Source organism: Phoca vitulina, unplaced genomic scaffold (genome assembly GCF_004348235.1).
Source record: "Phoca vitulina isolate PV1807 unplaced genomic scaffold, GSC_HSeal_1.0 scaffold29, whole genome shotgun sequence".
In the NCBI taxonomy this organism is placed as follows: Eukaryota; Metazoa; Chordata; class Mammalia; order Carnivora; family Phocidae; genus Phoca; species Phoca vitulina.
In genome coordinates this window covers 22,771,387-22,795,790 of record NW_022589732.1, presented here as the reverse complement: position 1 = coordinate 22,795,790, position 24,404 = coordinate 22,771,387, and the positions used below count along the sequence as shown (strand labels likewise).

Below are 24,404 nucleotides of genomic sequence, written 5' to 3'. Positions count from 1 at the left end.
TTCAGGGTGAAGGAACAAAAAGGGGATCCCCAGGTAAAGAGAAAACATCAGGGAGACCATGAAGTACCAGCTCAGGGAAGTGACTCCAGAAAGCTGTATGTAACTTTCTAGGTTCACCCCTCAGCAGCACTTTGGCTTCAATCTGATCCTAAACAGTACATCAAAGACTTTGAGAAATAAACTAAGACCATCGCCCAGACCTAATCTAGCCTCTGAAAGATGTATACTAAGAACAGATCTGACAAGCATGGCAAAGGCTTTGAAATAGAACTGACATTACAACCACAATCCAAAGGTAGCTGGCTAGTTGTAAATTATAGCCTGAATCCAACCAGAGTGTTTACCTGCTTTAGAATTAAAACCAAAACCAAAACCAAAAACCCCAAAAATCCCACAGTATTCTCCGTATCATTTAAACAAAATTAAGTGTCTCATAACAAAACATGCAAAGATCTAAGATACAATCCAAAACTACTCAACCTACAAACAACAAGGAAAATCTCAACTCACACAGGAAAAGACAATCAACAAACACCAATGCCACAACAAGACAGAGGTTGGAATTAATTGAAAGAGATTTTAAAAGGGCTATTATAAAAATTCTGTAAAAGTAAAAGAGAACTCTTGAAGGGGATAGAAAAGAGAAAGTCTCAGCGAAGAAACAGAATATATAAAGTGGAAACACATGCAAACTTTAAAACTGAAAAGATTCAATAGCCAAATTTTAAAATGCACTAGCAGGACTGAATACCAGCACTTGAGATGACAGATTGAACTTGAAGACAGATCAACAGAAATCATGCAATCTGAGCCATGAAAAGAAAAAAGACCAGGGGGAAAAAAACAGAGCCTGCTGAGGGAGCTATGGGACAAAAACGAATTAAACCATTAAAGTCACAGAAGGAAGGGTAGAGGGCAGAAAAAAATGTTTGAAGAAATAATGGATATATACACCTCAAACTTGGTGAAAGACATAAATCTACATATTTGAGAATCGCAATTTAAAAGACTAGAAAACGCAAAGCATGCTCTCTGAACATAAGGGAATTTAACTAGAAATCTTCAAACTCTTGGAAAGTAAACAACAAACTTCTAAATCATCCATAGGTCAAAGAAGAAACCTGAAGGCAAATAAGGAATTATTTTGATTTGAAGGAAAATGAAGATACCACATTATCAAAATTTGTGGAATTCAAATAAGGCAATGCTTAGAGGGAAAATTACTGTATGAGATGCTTATATTAATACAAAGGTGTCAAATCCACAACTGGAGCAAAATAAACCCAGAACAAGCAGAAAGAAAAAAATAATAAAGAGCAGAAATTAATGAAATTGAAAATGAAGAAATAGAAAGAAAGCAATGAAACCAAAAACTGGTTATCTGATAATTGCAAAACTGCCAAAGAACAAAATAGAAGGCACAAATCAGACACATACCAGGACACAGAAAACATACATCAGGAATGAAAGCAGGGATATCACTACAGATGTCTCAGGCATTAAAAGTAAATAAGGCAATAATACTATGAGTGACTCTATGCACACAAATTTGACAACTTACATGTAATGGAGAATTACTCAAAAACCAGACTATCAAAACTCACCCCAAATGAAATGGACAGCCTGAGGAGATCTGTGATTATTAATAAATTTAATTCATAATTTAAACCTTCTGTAAAAGAAATATTGAAAGCCAGATGTTTTCCTAGCAAATTCTTCCAAAGTTTAAAGGAATAATATCAGTTCTATATAATCTCTTACAGAAAACATAAATCAAATTAAATTAGAAAATTAATCAAGTTAATGAGCCTTGGGGTGCCTGTATGGCTCAGTCGATTGAGCATCCAAATCTTGATTTCGGCTGGGGACATGATCTCAGGGTTATGAGATTGAGCCTGCTTAAGATTCTCCCTCTCCCTCTGCCTCTCCCCTATCCTGGTAAAAAAAAAAAAAAAAAAAAAAATGAGGCTAGTACTTTCCTGATACCAAACAAAGATAGTGTAAGAAGACTTCTAGATCGGGGCACCGGGGTGGCTCAGTCAGTTAAGCATCCGACTCCTGATTTCGGCTCAGGTCATAATCACAGGGTTGCGAGATGGAGCCCCGTGTGAGGCTCATGCTGGGCGTGGGGCCTGCTTAAGATTCTCTCTTCCTCTCCCTCTGCCCCTCCCCACTCCTTTCTCCCTCTCTAAAGAAAAGAAAAAAAAAATAAAGAAAAAAGACGACTTATAGATCAATATCCTTCATGAAAAGTCCTAAGGACACAAAAGTCCTTAACAAAACATCTTTAAATCAAATTCAACAATATGTAAAAAGGAAAAAAAGATCGTAAACAAGTGGAGTTGATCCTTGGAATGTAAAGCTTATTCAATAGTTAAAAAGCAATGTGATTCCACATATCAAGAGATATCTATATTATTACGCCAAAAGACACAGAAAACATTTCTGCCAAAATTCAACATCATTCATGACAAAAACTCAGCAAACTAGGAATAGAAGGGAACTTGCTCAACCTGATAAAATCTATCTTAAAAAACCCTGAAATTAATATCATATTAAGTGAAAGACTGAATGTTTTACCCCTAAAACCAGGAACAGGTATTCTATTATCTAGAGTTTCTACCCAGTGCAATAAGGCAAGAAAAATAGAAATAAAAAAGACAAGTAGAAAAATAGAAATAAAAAAGACAAGTAGGAAAAGAAGAAATAAAATCATCTCCATTCAGTAATATAATTTTAGCCATAGCAATTCCCAAGTTATCTATAACACTACTATTAGAACTAATACCTGAATTTAGGAAAGTCACAATATACAAGGTCAATATACAAAAATCTACCATTTCTATGGTAAAGAACTGAAAATTGAAATAAAAAAATTACTTCTATTTACATTAAACCAAAATCCAAGAAATAAAAAACAATCAAAACTAAAAAAAAAAAATCAAAATCAAAACTTCTAAAAAAAAAAAGAAATGTTTGGGTACAAATCTAACAAAACAGATAAACTCTCTATATAAAACAAAAAAAAATCAATGAAAGAAATCAAAGCTGACTTATATAAATTGAGAGGCATATTCTGTTAATGAATTTAAAGACTCAGTATTTTTGAAATGTCAATTCTCTTCCAAATTCAACTACAGATCAGTGCCCTCCCCCAATTCCCAGCAGAATTTTTTGCAGAAATAGAAAAGCTGCTTCTAAAATTTATACCATAAGGTAATAGAACTAAAACAGCCAAACACTTTTAAAAATAAAGCTGGGAGATACCATATTACTTCAAGGCTTAGTATAAAGCTATAGTAATCAAGGGAATGTGGTATTGGCAAAAGGACAAACATTGATCAAAGAAACGAAAGAGTCCAGAAATAGACCCACATATATGTTCAAAGGCATTTTTGACAAACGTACCAAAGCAATTCAACAAAGAAAGGATAGTCTTTTCAACAAATGGTACTAGAACACCCATCCATATACATTAAAATTAACTTCATTCATACCTCACACCATATACAAAAATTCTCAAAACAGTCTGTAGACCTAAATGTTAAACTTAAAACATTCTCCAAATAAACAGAAAATCTTCGTAACCTTGGGTTGGGCAAAGATTTCTTAAATATGATACTGCAGAAATGACCATAAAAAAACTGACAAATTTGACTTCAAGAGAAGAACTTCTGCTCTTTACAAAACGATTAACAAAATAAAAAGAGAAGCTATGAACTGGGAGAAAATATTTGCAATAATTCAGGTAAAATACTGAGCACAGTGTGTATCTCATAGAGAGCATTTATAAATTGTTAGCTACTTTTTAAACAATAGCGACAGTAAAAATAATGATAATGTGAAGATCTAGGGTTTTTTACGGACTTCGTTAACTCAGAATTGTACATAGCTGCCTAAAAAGCAAATTCCATTTTTTTCAATATTCATTTGTTTCATCATTCACATGCCTGCTTAAGTACTTATATACATAAATACATAAAGAACTATCAAAAATCAATAAAACAGACAACATTTTGTTTATGGGCAAAATAATAGACAACAAAGAAGATACACAAATAGTAAATAAGTACATGCAAATATGCTCAAAATCACTAGTCATTAGGCAAATGCAAATTAAAACCACAGTGAGATACCATTACATATCTCTGTGAAGGGCTTCTGAAAAACACCCAGGCACAGGCAAGGATGCAAAACAGCTGTGACTTCCATTAATCACTGGTAGGAATACAAAATCAGACAGCCACTTTGGAAAACAGTTCGGCAATTTCTTAAGTTAAATATATACTTACCATAAAACCCAGAAATCCTACACGAAGGCACTTACCCAAGAGAAATGAAAACATGTACACATGAAAATCTGTGCATAAATGTTTATAGAAAGCTTTATTCATAAATGCCCCAAACTGGAAAGTGACACAAATAACCTTCGACTGGTAAATGGATAAACAAACTATGATACATGCATACAATGGAATACTACTCAGCAATAAGCAGGAATAAATTAGTGATATGAGGACAGCATGAATGAATTTGAAATTAATTATGGTAAGTGAAAAAAGCCAGACTCAAAGGACTATATATGATTCCATTTATATGACAGTCTTGAAAAGGCAAAACTACAGAGACATAAAAAAAGATCAGAGGTTGCCAGGAGCTAGCAGTGGGTGTAAGGATTGACTGTAAAAGTTAAAAAGGGGGGGGGGGTGGAATTTTGGGGATGATTGTAATACCTGTGCAATTGTACAGATTTGTCAAGCTCACAGACCATACAACAAAAAAGGCTGAATTTTAGTGCATGTAAGATATACCTCAAAAGAGCTGTACTAGATTGAATAGTGTCCTCCTAGAAATTCATGCCAATCCAAAACTTGGGAATGTGTCTTCATTTGGAAATAGGGTTTTTGCAAATGTAATCAAGTTGAGGTCATAATGGATTAGCATCAAGCTTAAATCCAATATGACTGGTGTCTTTATAAGAAGAGAAAAATTTGGACACACCCACACACACACACACACACACACACAGGTCATGTGAAGATGGGAGGCAGAGACAGCAGTGATGCACCTATAAGGCAAAGAATGCCCGTGATTGCCAGCAACCACCAGAAGCTAAAGAAGCAAGGAAAATTCCTCTCCTAGATCCTCCAGAGAGCACATGGCCCTGACAACACCTTGACTTCAGATTTCTAGCCTTCAGAACTTTGAGAGAACAAATTTCTGTGTTATATGCCACCTAGCTTGTTGTACTTTATTATGGCAGCCCTATAAAATTAGTAAAAGACCTGACTAAAAAACTTTTTAAAGCAAACAAAAGGAGAGTGTAACACCAGATAAATCTCACAAACACAAGAAAAAGAAAATTGACATATCAATATTACTATAACACAAGAGGCAAGGAAGAATTAAAGATAAAAAGTATTAATGAGGATAAAAAAAGACTTTAGTGATCAAAGAAACACTCCACCAAGATGATATGCCAATCACAAACATTTATATACCTAATGAAATAGCCTGAAGATACTAAAACAAAAACTGACAGCATTAAAAGCTGAAAAATCTATAATTATAGCAGGAAATTAACACTACTCTCAGAAACTCACAGATCAAAGATAAAAATTTAGTAAGGATGAATAAGATATAAATAATACAATTAAAAAGATTAATATAATAGATATACTGCTACCTAAAATATAAAGAATATATGTTCTTTTCAAACAAACATAGAATGGTCACAAGAATTGAACATACTCTAAGCCAGGAATAATTAATTATGGTCCACGGGACAAACCCAGCCAGATGTCTTTTTTTTTTTTTTTTTTAAACAGATGTCTATTTTTATTATAGTCCATGAGCTAAGAATGGCTTTTACATTTTTAAATGATTCCACTTTAAATGATTTTATAAATATCAACATAAGAGCTGCAATTTTGTTTCTTGCCCCAAAAAGCGAGAATATTTACTATGTGGCCTTCTAAGGAAAAGTCTTCCAACCCCTGCTTTAGGACACAAAAGCGAATATTGACACATTCCAAAGAACTTGTATCATATAAATGTTCTTTATTGTTAATGTACTAAGACTAGAAATCAATAAAAAATGAAAGCCCATACTTAAACCAGTATTTTTGAAAATTGAAAAAATATTATTCTAAATAAGTTTATAGTAAAGGCCAAGACAATGGAGAGTCATTAATGTTTAAGTTATTTGCTATGCCTCAAAGAAAAAAAAATTCCACTTTTTATTAACGTCCAGCAGTCTAGACTTAGGCAATCAAGAGGGAAAAATTTATTTCCATCAGAGTACAAGAGCCTAAAGATCATGAATAAAATCTCCCAACTGAATCAATTAATAAAACCATCTCCCCTCCAAATAACTCTGAGACTAACCAATGGTAGTACTCCCTATTAAACCTTGATTCAAATGAAAAGTGCCTAAGGCTAAATTAGGAAAAGCTTCTTTAAGCATTAGAGGGGGAAGAAAAACATAAAATGGACAGAAAATCTTCTCTTTTTAAAAAAAACACTGAATAACAATCATGCATGCAATGTTCATGCTTCATATTACATATACTAAGAAGCTAACATTTATTGGACAATGCTGGCACTGTTCTAAGCATTTTGCATAAACATATTTAACGAATGCACAGATGCAGAAATACATAATAACTACAACACACCAATGCACGAAAAATAAGCAATTCATAGTTAACTGATTGTCCAAGTATGCTGGGCTGCTTTACTAAGTGAAGTGTCTCAGTTTCTATGGGTTCTAGTTAGGATTTTTAAACTCTAAATACAATTAACCTTAATTAACTCTTGTGCCATTTACATTTTATTTAAGATTCAAAAAGATAGATAAACTTTCCTTTATTCTAAGAGCATCAGGAGACTACTGTCAGCAAGTCATCTTTCACTTTTCTCTTTTGACATAGCATCAAGGTAAACTTTCGTTCTAACGTTATAACTCTTCCACATATTAACTTATTGGAAAACCCTGTAACAAACTCCATCTTACCCAAGTGGTTCTTCCATGAGTTTGCAAAAACTGGTATTTTCCTATGAGTTCCAGAGCAGCTGCAATGGACATGGATACTTGAAATGACTAACAAAAAAGTTTTGGCAGCGTTGACCAATCTCTGCTGACAAGCATCATCAGTGATGTCAACAAAGCTGCCTTGTTTTTCAGATATGCTACAACACAATCACAAGAGGCATCCTAGGAAAGGGAGTAGAGGAAGAGGAGAGATTGATTTTTTTCATTTTCTTTTTGAAAAGTCGTTTCTTTAAAAACAAAAGTATATGGATGAACAATCACATATACTCTACAATGTGCACTGAGAATAATTTTTGAGTAATGCTGTAATTCACCTATGGGATTTAACATCTAATCATTGAAGCTATACTTGAGAGGATTTCTAGAACGCAAACTTATAAAGCCTGATTTTCAATAACAGCTTCAGAGATGAGGTGATCCTAACAAATGGTTGGGATAAAGATATTTTTAAAACAGAAAATCTGGCATTTCAATTGACTAGAACATTGTTATATATGGACAGGTCTGTAATATTCTAAGCAAATAGTATTTATAAATTTCCTCTGTTTCAACTTTTATATTGAGCCTAATTATATATATCTGAGACAGGATATCCTTTTCTACAGGTTTCTTCTGTTACTTGAAAATATTAGTTGTAAATTTTTTCTAATTTTTTTAATTAAAAAAAAAAACTCTTCAAACCACCTGTTTACTATAGTATGAACTAAATAATTGCTTCTATACTACTGAGTTTTTCCTCAACATTTCCTTTAAAATCCTTCTGTGTCCAATTGTTTTTTAGTAGATACCTCAGCGCGTATGTCTGCATTTTCTATTCTTTTCCACCGCTTTATGTTTCTATTTGTGTCAGTATTATATCCTGCTCTAAAGAGTTCCCTCCCACCCCCCTTTCTCTTTCAGTCTTTCTCAAAGAACACAAAGAGTAAGCTCTTTGGTGTTAACAGTTTTGGAGTCACTTTCATGAATACCACAAAGGTGTTTTGATTTTGACTGAAATGGTATTACATCTATAAAAATAATACTGGGAAGAACTGTAAGTTCCAATCATACACTCAGTTTGTATCTTATCTTTTTGCCCTTTATAAAGTATCATTTTTTAAAAAGATTTTATTTATTTATTTGATAGAGACACAGCGAGAGAGGGAACACAAGCTGGGGGAGTGGGAGAAGGAGAAGCAGGCTTCCCGCCAAGCAGGGAGCCCGATGTGGGGCTCAATCCCAGGACCCTGGGATCATGACCTGAGCCAAAGGCAGACGCTTAACGACTGAGCCACCCAGGTGCCCCTATCATATCATTTTTATAATTACTTAATGCTTATATGTTCTCCTAGAGTATAAGGTAGTTGTCTTGGTTACAACATTAATATCCATGGAATAAGTTAATTTTCACAACATTTAGCCTTCCTATAGAATGTATTTTCTTCAAATCTTTTATACAAAATTTTGCAGGAGTCTTTATAAAACGTCACAAACATCTTTCAGTGTATTTACTGATGATTTAATGTTTCATTGATGCAGTGATCATTCCTTTATTTTCAATTTAAATCTATGATTTATTATCTTGGAGTTTTGAGTATAGTATTGTTTATGTACTAAAACAGGTTTATTTTGGGGGGAACCATAACCCACAATAAGAAATAATTTATAATCCAACCAAGCATACATACTCATGAATATGTGTGCATGTATGTGTGTGTGGGCATATATCTAAGTAAGGATGGATGGGTAGATAGTGGACATACAGATACAGATATCACATTAAAAACAAGTTCCACAAGGCAATATTTGTCTTTGCTACATGTGATGCCCCCTGATAGTGCCTATCCTATTCTACTTTATTAGGAAAAAATTCTAGTTATGATGGTCAAAGTTTATTTCAAAATCCACTAACCAGTTGTAACGTGTAGTTTTAAGAACAATTCACTATGTATAAGACAAGAATTGTGTCTTTTTTATCTTCATTATTACCCCAATCTTAGTACTCAACAAGTGCTTAAAAAATATACTGAATGATGGAATGACACTAATTAAATGAATACTAAAGTAAATGGAATTAGCTTTCTGAGTAGCTACATAAAATTTTAAGCAATGCAAGCAGTTAAAAACCCCTGACCTTCCCATTTTTACTGTTACTGTTACCATTGTTGTTATAATAACCTAACATTTATTAATTGCTTTCTATGCAGCAGACATTATGCTTACCACGTTATCTGAATTTCCTCATGCATTCTTTAAAACAGTCCTGAGATAGGAGCTATTATAATTTCTGTATTTTTTATAGGGAATTTGCCCAAGACCACACAACAAACAAGTAGAAGAACTGGTCGAAATTCTAATTTTTTGAAATTATATTCATTCTTATTAGTTTTCATCATTAATATCTAGAAATTAAGCATTATCTCAATTACCCCACAACTAAAAACCACTCAAATGTCTATCAGCAGGTATATGAATAAAAATAAAATTGTGGTATATATACACATACATACACACACACACACACACACACACACCCCAAAATGCTATTCAGTAATAAAAAAGAACGAACTACTGATACTCTCAAAATAGATGAATATCAAAACCATTATGGTGAGAGAAAGAACCCAGAAACAAAAAGAGTACACACTGGATGATCTCATTTAGATGAATTTCTAGAGAAGACAAAACTTTAGTAACAGCAAGCAGAGCAATGGCTGCCTGGGACAGGTTTGAGAGAGGACTGACCCCAAAGGGATATGAGAGGATTTCAGCAGCTACAGAAATGTTCTTTTTTTTTTTTTAAAGATTTTATTTATTTATTCATGAGAGACAGAGAGAGAGAGAGAGAGAGGCATAGGGAGAAGCAGGCTCCCAAGGAGCAGGGAGCCCGATGTGGGACTCGATCCCAGGACCCTGGGATCATGACCTGAGCCGAAGGCAGACACTTAACCATCTGAGCCACCCAGGCGCCCCCAGAAATATTCTTTATCTTGATTGTGGTGGTGGTGGTTATACAACTGCAGACATATTCATCAAAACATAAACTGTATACATAAAATGGGTACACTTTATTTGAATGTGAATATTACCTTAATGAAGTCGATAAATTTTTTTTCCTAACTTGTTTCTTCTTCCTCTTCACTATCTTTTCCCTTCCTGAACAAGCCATTAGGTGAGACAGAGCAAGTGAAGTCTCTACCCAAAAAAAGCCCAAGTAGAGAACAGGTCCCTGCAGGGGGGCAGCTTACCAGGCATGTCAGAGTCTACAAGACTGAGAAGGACATCCATAGAGGGAGTAGGGGAACAATGTGATATCAGAGTCAGCCTGAGTAGAATGAGAAGGGTACATGCACTAATGGGCAGCCTGGTATGGACTGTCAGAGTCCAAGCTGACTGAGGTGGGAATCCACACATGAGATGGCCCGGAGAGGGCTACCAGAGCACAAGCAGCATGAGGAGGGCACCTATACAGGAAAAGAACTAGTGCCAGGTGTCAGAAACAATTATGGCAAGAAGTGTGTCCATGTGCAGGCATCAACTGACATGTGGTATCAAGCCCAAGCAGAGTAAGGAGGCATCCATATGGGGAGGGAGACTGGTGTGGGATGTCAGAATCCAGGGGGCTGGTTGACAAGGAGTTGGAGCCCAAGTAGGATGAGGAAGGTATATACAGAGGATGATAAGAAGCTATGCATAACGATCTCACTAAGATACAGAATCTTTTTTTTAAAGATTTTATTTATTTATTTGAGAGAGAGAGAATGAGAGACAGAGCATGAGAGGGAGGAGGGTCAGAGGGAGAAGCAGACTCCCTGCCGAGCAGGGAGCCCGATACGGGACTCGATCCCGGGACTCCAGGATCATGACCTGAGTCGAAGGCAGTCGCTTAACCAACTGAGCCACCCAGGCGCCCTAAGATACAGAATCTTAATGGGGTGAGGAGAGCAACTACACAGGACAGGTGGTAACAGCGGTGGCAGGAAATTGGTTGCACTCTGGATGATTGATTAAATGAATAAATATACTAAGGAAAACAGAGACCAATTTTCTCACTGTTGGAAGAGAGAATTATAAACACAGAAAAAGAAATGCTGTATTTAGACTGGAATTAAACTTATGAGAACAAACCCACAGTTTTCAATACATAGAGGCAGATACAGAAATATAGTCATAAGTATGCATATAAATACCCACAAATACACACATTCACACTCACACACCTTGAGAGGGCTTAAGGGCACTGACAACCCAATAGCAATAAGCACACCTAGCCCCCAGATCTTGGCTTCTAAATACCATTCTCCACTAGAAGTAACCTGGGTTCCTTGAAAAAATGACTGTTTCCAGATAGGATTAGGGCAAATACTAAATAAGAATGGGATTATCTTGCATTGCCAAAAAAGTACTCAAAGAAAGATGAATACAAGAAGTCAAAAGTACATAGAAGCCAACCTGAAGGAGTTCTCAAATGCCAAATCCTGGACAATGTGAGCATCAAAGTAAATTATATTCACAGATTATAAACGATGATATAAAATAAGGAACCATGAGTACATGGCATAATTACATAAATAAATCAGTGAATAAAGTGGAAATCTAACAAGGAATAGGATATTTATATAGTTTCAAAATTCCTCCCTATAAAATACTAATTACAAAGGGGGAAAGAGTAATGTTACAGTAGAGAAGGCTAACAGACCATACCTTTATCAAGTGATCAGAGGTAATATCACTAATGAGACAAACCAAAGTCATGAGCCATCTGACAATGAGAACAATACAGCACTGTTTCTGTGACATTTCTGTTGAGGATATGTAACTTGAATCCAATCATATGGCTACAAAGACAAACCCAAACTAAGAGGCATTCTGCAGAATAACTGGCCTATAATATTAAAAAGTGTCAAGGTCATCAAAGCCAAGAGAAAACTGAGGAAGTATTGCAGTTTGAAGAAAACTAGACACATGACAATTAAAAACAGTATGTGATTCTGAACTGGATCTTTTTGCTATAAAGGACATTACTAGCACAAATGGCAAGCCCGAAACAGGCTCTGAAGATTACAAGGTAATAATGCATCAGTGCTGACTCCCTGAATTTGATGACTGAATTGTTACAGAGGAGAAAATCTTTATTTGTAGGAAATATATACTTAATATTTGGCAGTGATGCACTTCAGCAGGCAACTTACTCTCATATGATTCAGGGGAAAAAAATATGAAACTTGAAGTACTTAAAATGTTTTTGTAAGAATGAGAATGTTTTTAAAAAAACTTTCATATTAAAAAATAAAATAAAAAACAAATTTCCTTTATCTCATAAAGGGTATCCACAAAAAACATATAGTAGATATCATGTTTAACAGTCAAACATTGAAAACACTCCTGTTAAGTTCAGGAGCAAGAAAGGAACAAATCAATATTAACCTGGAATTGCTAGCTAGTCCATAAGGCAAGGAAAAATACAAACACTGAAAAGGAAAAAGAACTGTCATTACTGCAAATTATATAATAATCTAAATTTAAAAATTCCAAATAAATCTATGGATAAATTATTAAATAAGTAATAATTGTATCCAGGTTGCTGGATACAAACTCAATATATCAAGAGTCTATTGCACTTCTGTAAACCAGCAACGATCCGTTAGAAAATGACAGCACTTAAAATAGCAACAAAAACTTTAAGTACTAGAAATAAATCTAAAAAAATGATACAAGTCTTGTAAATAAAAAAGTATAAAACTTTATTGGAAAAAAAAAACCTCTTAAAACTGAATCAGTGACCTATATATATATATCATGGTTTTGGATACTAAGTTGTAAGATGTGGAGCGCCTGGGTGGCTCAGTCGGTTAAGTGTCTGCCTTCGGCATGGTTTTGGATACTAATATTGTAAGATGTGGAGCGCCTGGGTGGCTCAGTCAGTTAAGTGTCTGCCTTCGGCTCAGGTCATGATCCCAGGATCCTGGGATCAAGCCCCATGTCAGGCTCCTTGCTCAGCGGGGAGCCTGCTTCTCCCTCTGCCTGCCACTCCCCCTGCTTGTGCTTGTGCTCGCTCTCTCTTTCTCTCTCTGTCAAATACATAAAATCTTTTTTAAATAAGTAAATAAATATTGTAAAATGTTAATTCTTTCTGAAATTGATCTATTAGTTGTTATTCCCATTAAAATCCCAAAAGAATTTTTCATAGGACTCAACAAAATGATTCTAACATTTTATGAAAAAGCAAAAGACTAAGAATAGTTAAGATATTTTAGCAGAAGAGCAAGATAGGGAACCATGATGATGTATTATCAAGCCTTATTATAAATGTTAGACTGTGTTACTTAACACTGGGATAATGTCACATATATGGACAGGTACTGCATATCCGAGGAAAAAGAGTGGATTCTTAATACTTTTAGAACTGAACCCACTGATTATTCATATAGAAAAAAATGAAAGTGGATCTCTATCTCACACTTACACACAATGAAATCAATTCCAAGGTTTTTGTAATTTAATTGTGAAGGTCAAAACTCTTAATGTTTTAGAAAAGAAAGGGAGATTATGTCTATAACCTCAGGGCAAGGAGAGATTTCTTAAAGATTTCTGAGAGGAAAAAAACCACACACACAAAAAAAGGTCCGATAAATTCAACTACATTAGAATTGAGAATATTTGTTCATGAAAAGATACCACAGAATGAAAAAGGAGGCTACAGAAGGGAAGAAGGTACCTGCAACACATAACTTATATCTAGAATATACAAAAAAACTCTAAAACACACACACAGACAAAAGACATGACCAGGCAACAAACATTCCATAAAGATACAAAGCAGCTCAATTTTATTATGAGTCAAGCAAATGCAGAATAAAGCCACAATTAAGTATCATTATATTCCCATCACATGACAAAAATTAAGAAAGTGTTGCACAGATGTAGAACAATGGAAAACAGCATAAACTACTTAAGGGGAGTGAAACAGATTGAACAATTTTGGAAAATAGTATGATATTTCTAGAGTACAATAATTCTATGTCCCATGATTCAGAAATTCTACTCCTAATGAATCCAGAAGAATTTTCATATATGTGTACCAGGAAAATGTTCATATTATTTGTCATAGCAGGAAAAAAACCCAAACTGGAAAGAAACAAAGTGTACATTAAGAGTAAAATGGGCAAAGAAATTATTGTTTGTTCATAAAATACAGAAATGAAAATTTATGAAACAGAACATAAATGTGAATGAACCTTAAAATGCTCAAAATGCCTTAAGATCACAGAAAAACACAGTATAATTTCATCTATATAAACTTCTAAAAGAGTCAAAACGAGTATCACAGGATTACAAATACAGATGGTTAAAAATTAACAGAAAAACAAGGGAAATGCTAGATTCTGGCAGAGAAGTCACTGCAATCAGGAAGGAGTACAGAGGAGCTTCTTAATGCCTTTCTTAGCCTGGGTGGGGAGTACAAACCTGTTTCACATTATTCATTTAATTGTACCCTTATGTTGTGTATGTGCTTTCCATGTATATTTCATAAACTTTTTCCCCCTAGAATGATGAAAGAAGTCCGGAGATAAAGAAGCATGATGTCCTTCGCTTTTCTGTGGTTCTCTGCCACCAAGAGGCATTATTTCAGCAGCTCCTTAACTCTTAGTACACTCACCCAGGATGCTGCTGCTTTAAATATTCCATCCATTACACACACACACACACACACACACACTCCCTCACTCACACAGAGAGCAAGAGCCAAGGTAGGGGCAGACAGAAGCATTAGAAGAGGGAAAAATTAGGGGCGCCTGGGTGGCTCAGTCGTTATACGTCTGCCTTCGGCTCGGGTCATGATACCAGGGTCCTGGGATCGAGCCCCACTTCGGGCTCCCTGCTCCACAGGATGCCTGCTTCTCCCTCTCCCACTCCCCCTGTTTGTGTTCCCTCTCTCGCTGTGACTTTCTCTGTCAAAATAAAATAAAATCTTTAAAAAAAAAAAAAGAAGAGGGAAAAATTAATGGTTTTATTCTCAACATTGGAGGTGAGAGGAAATAATGAAATAAAACATTTGTATATTATACTTGACAGTTTATAAAACACTATTATACACTTTATTTTTATCCCCTAAACAGGTAGATAGGGTATGAATCATCAGGATCAAATATTTTACAATCCCAAAGAAAATGTCAGAAAGAGGTATCATCATGCTCTTCTCATTATTCCATCTTAGAGTTTTCATTTCCTACCATAGGGTCAAAACAGATGCTGACAATGATAATATGATAAAAGCAAACAGGGAAAATAATGAAAAAAAAAAATGGGAGGCAAGAAAATGGATGGGCATAACCACTTTGGAAAACTGTTTTTGCATTATATACTAAAGCTGAATATCTACATACTTTATGATTCAGCTACTCCACTCATATAGACCCAACAAAAATGTACACATATGTTCACCAAAAAACACATATTAGAATATTATAGCAGCATTATTCATAGTAATCCCAAACTGGAAAACTGCTAAATGCTTATCAACTGTAGAACAAATAAACTGTGTATATTCACATTATGTAATATTCTTACCTACAGCAACGTGAATGAATGCAGAAAATGGATGACTTACAAACAAAATGTTGAGCAAAAGAAGCCAGATACAAAAAGAATACATACAATTTCATTTATATAAAGTTAAAACACAGGCAAACGAATCTATGTTTTCAAAAATTGGTAGTCACCATTAGAAATGAGGGGTAGTGGGGCGCCTGGGTGGCTCAGTCATTAAGCGTCTGCCTTCGGCTCAGGTCATGATCCCAGGATCCTGGGATCGAGCCCTGCGTCGGACTCCCTGCTTGGCAGGAAGCCTGCTTCTCCCTCTCCCACTCCCCCTGCTTGTGTTCCCTCTCTCGCTGTCTCTCTCTGTCAAATAAATAAATAAAATCTTAAAAAAAAAAAAAAGAAATGAGGGGTAGTGATGCTTCTGTATGGTGGTTCTGGTAAAGTTCTGTTTCTTACTGGGTGCTGTCTACATGTGTATTTTCAGTTTGTGAAGACAGAGATAGACATTTATTAACTATAACTTCTCAAGTGTTTGAAATAGGGTATATGGAATTAAAGTAAGGAGACAAGACACCACTGAAAGATTTTTTTTTTTTGGTATGTCCCCATGTTCCAGATCAGGATCAAAATTCTTATTTAAATATCTCTAAATTAGGCAACACAATATGAGAAGTACTAAACTAAAAAATTTCAAAAGCCCTGAGTTTAAAATGCATTCTGCATTAGAATGCAACTGTGTGGCCTTGAGAAAAACAATTAAATCTGGGAATTTCAATTCTCTGCCATTAAAATAAGATTACTGAAATCCTCTCTGTCCCACAGTGTCATTGTAATAAAGAAAACAGGGTACATGAAAGTGCTGTTTAAACTGTGAAATAACCTTGAACTACATATAAAACAAAAAATAGATCAAAAGCCAAATGGTTTACAATTTTAAATTTTATCTGTGTGCAATCAGAACTCTGTTCAAGTGAATGCTTAAATATAGAGGCCTATTTAATAGACTCCATAGCTGTGGGTTTGGCTGAGGGGATGCAAGGTGATGGTGAGGAGTTGGGAGCTGCCTTCACATTCTCCTCTCCCTGTTGTCCCCAGTGAATCTCCTAAGAATGCCACTGTGTGCAACAGGCCTTGGAGTCATGAAGATTGAGGGAGAAAAAAAAGGTATCCTGGTTTTATCCCTAATTAGCTATCTTTTTTCTTTCTTTTCTTTTTAAGATTAGAGAAGCAGACTCCTTGCTGAGCTCAGAGCCCTATTCAGCTCTATCTCATGACCCTGAGATCATGACCTGAGCTGAAATCAAGAGTCCAATACTTAACCAACTGAGCCACCCAGTTGCCCCACTAATTAGCTTTCTGAGCCTCAACTTCTTCAGCTGTGAGTTGAAGCAACTATCACCTACTTTTCAAGGACGAGAGATAATGAACATTAGAAAACCTAGAAAAATGCCCAGTACGCAATATAGACAACTATATAAAAGTTTTACATACACAACTCTGTAGGACATATGCATGAAAGAGAACACAATTTTAACTATTTTCAAAGCAATTAAATTTAACAAATATAAGCTAAAATTTGGATGTCTGCAAAAACCTCTTAAATATTATGATTTAAGTCATTCCCTCTGCTATTCATTTTCCACAAATCCCTTCAAATAATATTTTTAAAATATCAATTTGGCCATGTCACTCATCTGGCTTACTACTGCCTAAAGAGTAATGCTCAAGCTCCTTCTGTGGCACATAGGCCCTTTACAATCTGCCCCAAACCTAACGATCACTACTGCCTCTTCTCCAGCATCCTACCTTTTAACCATATCCCATACGAAAAATACGGACATGTACTTTTTCAATAACGTTTTTTCCCCCCAAAATAGTAAATACATATTATAGAAAATTAGAAATTAGAAGATGTAGATTTAAAAAAAAAGGCATCACATTCTCACCATCCGGGTATCACCACTATTAACATCTTAGTGCATTTCCTTCTGGAGATACACATATACAGATATATGACTATAATGCACATACCATTTTATAACCCATCTTTAGTCAACAATCTTTAGCTTTCCATTTCAGTAAATTTCTACCTCATCTAAACATAAGCCATATTCAAATTTCCCCCAATTGGCCAAAAATGTCTTCTACAGTTGATGTGTCAACCAATATCCAATTCAGAATCTCACATTACATCCAGTTGTCCGTTAAATTTCTTTTAATGTAGCGCTTTCACCTCCCCACATCAACTTTTTAGGACAATAACAAGCTAAAGGGATATTACTGTTTTTCCTACAGAGTTTTCAACCATATGAATTTGTCTGGTTTCTTCCTCTCTTTTTCTTCTACCACCTGTTTAACCTATAAAAAGAAAGTTGTAAGCAATGGCTTGAGGAATTAAAATTAAATGGTTTTGCTAGAATATATTATGCACAATTACATGTATCGTATGAGCAGATACATATTATCTGGATAACTCAACTCATTAGTAATGGGAAAACCATCTCTGGATTAGGGTGATAACAGTTTGATCTCTTGGCGCGCCTGGGTGGCTCAGTTAAGCATCTGCCTTCAGCTCAGGTCATGATTCTGGGGTCCTGGGATCGAGTCCCCACATGGGGCTCCCTGCTCAGCGGGAAGTCTGCTTCTCCCTCCCACTGCTTGTGCGCTCTCATTCACCCGCTCTCTCTCTCTCTCTCTCTCCCTCTCAAATAAATAAAAATCTTTAAAAACAAACCAACCAACCAAACAAACAAAAAACCAGTTTGATCTCTCCAGTGAACAAGAATGTTTTTCTCTTGCAACCATAAATAATTTATATGGAGTTACTTTGGCACAACAAGAACTGACTAGGAACCCACTGCCCATTCACCTAACAGTTATAGCAACAATTAATAATCCTGGCATAAAGCAGAAATTTCTTTAGGCTTTGTAAAATAATGTTTTTCTAATTTTATCAGACTTTCTACATTTATTTGCTGGCATTCTTCAGCAAAAGTCAATCCTATTTCATTAAGGATTTAGTTACTGAAATATAGACACCACTACAAATGCAATATAAATGCTTAATTCTTCTTATTAATAAACATTTTAAAAGTAAGAAGTTGTATTAAAAGTTATCTCAAAATGTATCAAGTGAGCACTGCTTTTCTGGCTTTCTCTTTATTGATTATCTTACGTACTCATGGGTTTTCCCAAAGTCATTATGACAAATGAGAGCTCATGCTCTCAAGAACCTCTAACTATGTTCATGCTGATTCCACTGATCTCCCTCAAATTTTTCACCTGATAAACTCAACTTACAGTTTCACATCTTCTCCATAATGCCATAGAATGAATTTCTTCATCTCCAATCCCAAAGCAATTTCTCTATTTCGTATACTACATAAAGATACCTCTAGTGTAATATTTGGTTGCATATCTTTTTCATTTCCTGGACTTCTCTTTCAGAAGTAAGGATAGTATCTTTCACCAGTGTTACTTACAGTTTGATTTGCAGATCACTTCTGGCACAAACTATTTTCTGTCTGTGACACAATAAAAAGCTTGCACCAGACTATAAATCAACTAGTTACTAAGCACAGTTTAGTTTTGGCTCAGTTTTTTTATTTGATAGCAAGAATTTCTGGAAGAAGGATGAAATGTGTTTATTTTGATTCTGGCAAGAGCTACTTTAACTCTCCCTGGACTAATAACAAATACTTGTACAAGCTACTTTGAATAGCACTGTCCAGTCATCAATTTACCCTTAACTGCCAGGAACACAAAAGGAATATAAACAATTGTTTGTAGAGAAAGAAGGCAGTGTGCAGGAGTAAGGACCATGGGTGTGTCAAAATATCCCTTCTAAGGTAAAGGATAGGTCATTGCACCTGGATCCTGCTATAACCAAAAAAGATGTACAGTACGTAGTGGGCATCTTTGGAGGCAACATACTCCTCATTTGGGTGTGTTATTCTGGTCCACTTACCACGTGACCCAAATAGCTGCTAGTTTTCAGTAGGGCCCAGAAGGTTCTGCAACAGGTCCAGGCTGCTGTGCAAGCTGCTCTGCTCTGTGGGTCATATGACCCAGCAGGTCCCATGGTGTGGAAGTGTCAATGACAGATAGGGATACTGTTTGAGACTAGAGCCCTTTGTAGGTGAATCTCAGTGCAGGCCCTTACGATTTTGGAGCAAAACCCTGCCATTCTTTGTAGATAACTACTGTCCTTTTGAAATACAGCTTTTGGCCTGCTACTGTGTCTTAGTAGTGACTGAATGCTTAATCTTGGGCCACCAAGTTACCATGCTACCTGAGCTGCCCATCGTGAACAGGGTATTATCTGACACACAAAGTCATAAAGTTGGAGGTGCACAGAAACATTCCATCATCAAATGGAAGTGGTATAAATGTGATTGGGCCTAAACAGGCCCTAAGGATACAAATAGGTCACATGAAGAAGTGGCTCAAATGCCCATGGTCCCCACTCCTCCTACACTGCCTTCTCCCTCCCAAACCACACTATGGCCTCATGGGGAGTTCCCTAGAATCAGCTGACAGAGGAAGAGAAGACTCAGATCTGGTTTACAGATGGTTCCATATGATATGCAGACAACATCTGAAAGTAGACAGCTGCAGCACTACAGCTCCTTTCTGGTACATCCTGGAAGGATAGCAGGGAAGGGAAATCCTTCCAGGGGACAGAACTTCAAGCACTGCATGGGTTGTTCACTTTACTTAGAAGGAAAAATGTCCAGACACGTAATTATATAGAAATACATGGGCCAATGGTCAAGGACTTAGAAGAAACATGATTGAAAAACTGGTGACAAGGAAATCTGGGGAAGAGGTATGTGGATAGACCTCTGTGAATGGGCAAAAAATATGAAGATGTGTGTCTCATGTGAATGCTCACCAAAGGGTGACCTCAGCAAAAGAGAATTTAAAAAATTAAGTGGATAGTCTGATCCATTCCTGGATACCAGTCAGTCTCTTTCCCCAGCCACCTCTGTCATCCCCCAACAGGTTCATGAACAAAATGGCAATGATGGCAGAGATGGAGGTTACGCATAGACTTAGCAACATGGCCACCTTGGTTACGGTTACTGCTTTGTGCCTAACTTGCCAGCAGCAGAGATCAACACTGAGCCCCTGATATGGCACCACTCCTTGGATGATCAGCCAGCTACCTGGTGGCAGGCTGATTATACTAGACCACTTCCATCATGGAAAGGACAATGTTTTGTCCTTACTGGAATAGACACTTACTCTGGATATGGGTTTGCTTCTCTGCTCACAATACCTCTACCAAAACAACCTCCATGGGGCAGAAGAAGAGGGAGAAGCAGACTCCCCAATGAGGAAGGAGCCTGACACAGGGCTCAATCCCAGGACCCTGGAATCATGACCTGAGCTGAAGGCAGACGCTTAACCGACTAAGCCACCCAGGTGCCCAATTTAATTCAATCTTATAAGGGAAATAGCCTAACTAAACTGCTAAAAAAAATCAAGGAAAAGATTTCTGTCTATATTTAAGGAACATTGCCTTGAGGTAAACCATCTGGAAAAGAGAGGAGCAAAGTAAAAGAACATAAGAGATAATGCAACTACCTCTTTCTTTGTGGACATTCTTCTTTCTGAGCTAGTACTCAGTCAAAATCTTTCACGGCTTCATATTTTACTGAAATCAGGGTGACTCCTCCCTATAATAATCAATCTTTTATGAGTAGGTCCAAGCAGATACCGGTTACCAGTGCTTATTTAAGTTCTTATGTTTGCAAATCAGTGCAAAACCCCACCTCTCTAATAGCAAATCCAGCAAACAACAAGAATGTGCAAAGAATAATCAAATTTTGAGCTGTGACACACTGAAATTTCAAAGAAGCATTCACACAGCTAAAGTAATTTTAAAAATATTTTCTCTTTATTTTAAAAAGAAGAGAACTTTTTTTTTAAGGGGGGGGCGCAGGGCGGAAGGGGGAGAGGGGGAGGGAGAATCTTAAGCAGGTTCCACACCTAGTGCAGAGCCCGAGGCAGGGATCGATCTCACCACCCTGAGATCATGACTTGAGCCAAAATCAAGAGCGGATGCTTAACCGATTGAGCCACCCAGGTGCCCCAAAAGAAGAGGACTTTTGATTAGAGATACTTTTATCTTTTCTTTTAAACCTATATTAAAATGATAGAGAAGAAATTTTTAAAAAAATATTTATTTATTTGACAGAGAGACAGCTAGAGAGGGAACACAAGCAGGGGGAGTGGGAGAGGGAGAAGCAGGCTTCCTGCTGAGCAGGGAGCCCGATGCGGGGCTTGATCCCAGGACCCTGGGATCATGACCTGAGCCGAAGGCAGACACTTAACGACTGAGCCACCCAGGCTTCCCGACAGAGAAGAAATTTTTAAAAACATATAAACCATAATGATAAAGAGCATTACAAAGGGGACGGAAACTTTAATAAGTGAGTTAGCAGGACCGGAAAAAGACCCGAAGTATGTACAGATGGGGAACATGGACAAAAAGAGAACCAATTTGCTCCCCACAACCCCAAAGAAGGTCAAAATGCTAGATACAGAAAAAAGTAAGAATATGACCCATCAGGGTTAAAGATGATGGGAATTAACTGGAAGTCTGCATAAGGCAAGAACAGACTTCCAGTCTTCTACCTCTATTCCAAGCAAAAAAATCAGAGGTTGCTTCTCAGGAGAAAATAGAACAACCTAAGAAAGAAAAAGCTTCCACTCAATAGATATTGAGGGTCCTCCACTATCCATCTAGTACTATAAAATCAAGCCAGCCAGTTGACCAGCCCAGCCCACGTACAAAGAGTTCTGAATCAACTTTTTAATTCCTCACTCTTAAATATTAATAAACAACAAATAATCATTAGATATTTGAAGAAAGATTCCAAAAGAAAGAAACCAAAATAAACACAAAGAACAAAATGACTATTTGGAAAGAGAGAGATAATACAATGAACCTAAGAAATCTTAACAAAACCTAACAGGAACACTCTACTTAATACAGTTACTGATAAAACAAAAATTGAATGATATGAATAAGGAGTGGTATATAATAAAGAGTTCTTGGAACTGAGGATACAATTGCCAAGATAAGTAATTCAACAGAAATGGAGAGCTGGAATATGATGCTGAGTAAATATACCAGAAAAGATAATCAAATCCAAAGGAAAATATGAAAGAAAAAGATAAAAGATTGAAAATCAATTCAGAAGTTCCAGTTTGTAATTACCAAGAATTCCAGAAAGATGCAGAGAAAGTGAGGTAAAAAAAAAAAAGAAAATTTCACACAATATGAATCTCCAGAGTCTACTAAATTACCCATACATTAAGTGGGAAACATATAAACAACTACAGCAAAACTCAAATCCCAGGACATCTCTGTGAAACTATATAATGCCAGAAATAAAAGATTAAAATGCCAGAAAGAAAATTACAAATCTCTCAGAAAAATAAAAACGGGCAATATAAAATGTAAAATGGATCAGAATGTAGAATCTTCTCAGTGGCTAAACTGAATCCTAGAAAAGCAATGCATTCAGACTTCTAAAGGAAAACTCATTTCTTCCATCCCTGCCAAATCATTAATATCAAATATTAAGAGTAGATAAAAGAAATTTTCAGTAATGCAGTAACTAAAAAAAATTTACCATCCATTTGCCCTCTCTTAGAAAGTAAATTAAATATATACTCTAGCAAAATGAGGGAATAAACTAAAAAAAAAAAAAAAAAAAAAGATACACAAGAAATAGTATACCCAATCCCAGAATATGACAAAAGGAAAGCCCTGAATGATAGCTTTAGAGAAATCTTCAGATGGTAATCTGTTCAGACTAAAAAGGTTAACTGAGGTGGAGAGAAGGACAGAAATACTGCATTTTCATTAAGTCTCTGAATACTATGTGAATTTTTTAAAACTATGTATATGTATCACACTGAACTTCTTTAAATTTAGTAATATTAAACTGGAAAAAATAGAGGTAGTTATATGAAATCTTAGACTCATTCAGCTTTTAACTTCTATTAGCATTTTGGGAAATTTCAAAGATGCCCTAAAAAGATTCTGCAATTTTTCTTCTCATAATTTTGTTTTCACTGCATAAACAAAAAGTAAAGTAAACTTGACCAGTGTTTACTATAACATTTCAGAGGTCATAATGACAGAAAAGAACCATTAAGAGAATCACAGTTTTTCTTAATGTGTCTAAAAAAAGTTTTCTATTTTTATGGTGCTTTATCATTGGTTATCATTTCATGTATTCTCTCCTGGATTATACTATTTCTTCCATTATTAGAGATTAGGCCTGGTCTGGTTAGCTGGTATTTATCATGCTTCATGTTTCAGAGCAATAAACCCAGACAAAAAAGAGGGTATGTGGTATAGGTAGTACAAGGACTGATTCAAAGTATATATCGAACATATTTTAGCTACTCCCCACCACTTCTACCTTCTCTTTCCTTTGACTCTGAAGCTTCTGATAAGAAAATCTCCCCAGACTAGTGAGCAGAAAAATACTATAAACCAGAGTATATCTCCTAGTTACAGTTAAAATTCTAAGCTCTATGTTTGGATATTTCAATCATGAAATCTCTTTCTCCCTCTAGAGAAGTCCCAGGATCTCAGATCTGAAAAAGATCTTCCACTTTCTTGCTCCCAGCCATAGCACAGAGTTTATTTTCAAAAAGTAATCCAACATCCACAAGAATGGAGAAGAGTAGTCCAAAGAATCCACCATCAAGTACTTACATAACAATTTTCATGACTTTAACAGAATATTTATACTAATCGTCATTACTATTACTAACACAGGAGCCATATTTCACTTCAACT

At 35.9% G+C, this 24,404-nt stretch overlaps 1 protein-coding gene across 5 annotated transcripts in view; it reads right to left on the bottom strand.

Moving 5' to 3' along the window:
- Positions 1-24,404, bottom strand: part of CCSER2 (coiled-coil serine rich protein 2) — a 151,793-nt gene that overhangs the window by 61,715 nt on the left and 65,674 nt on the right. The gene's annotated exons all lie outside the window — the stretch shown is intronic.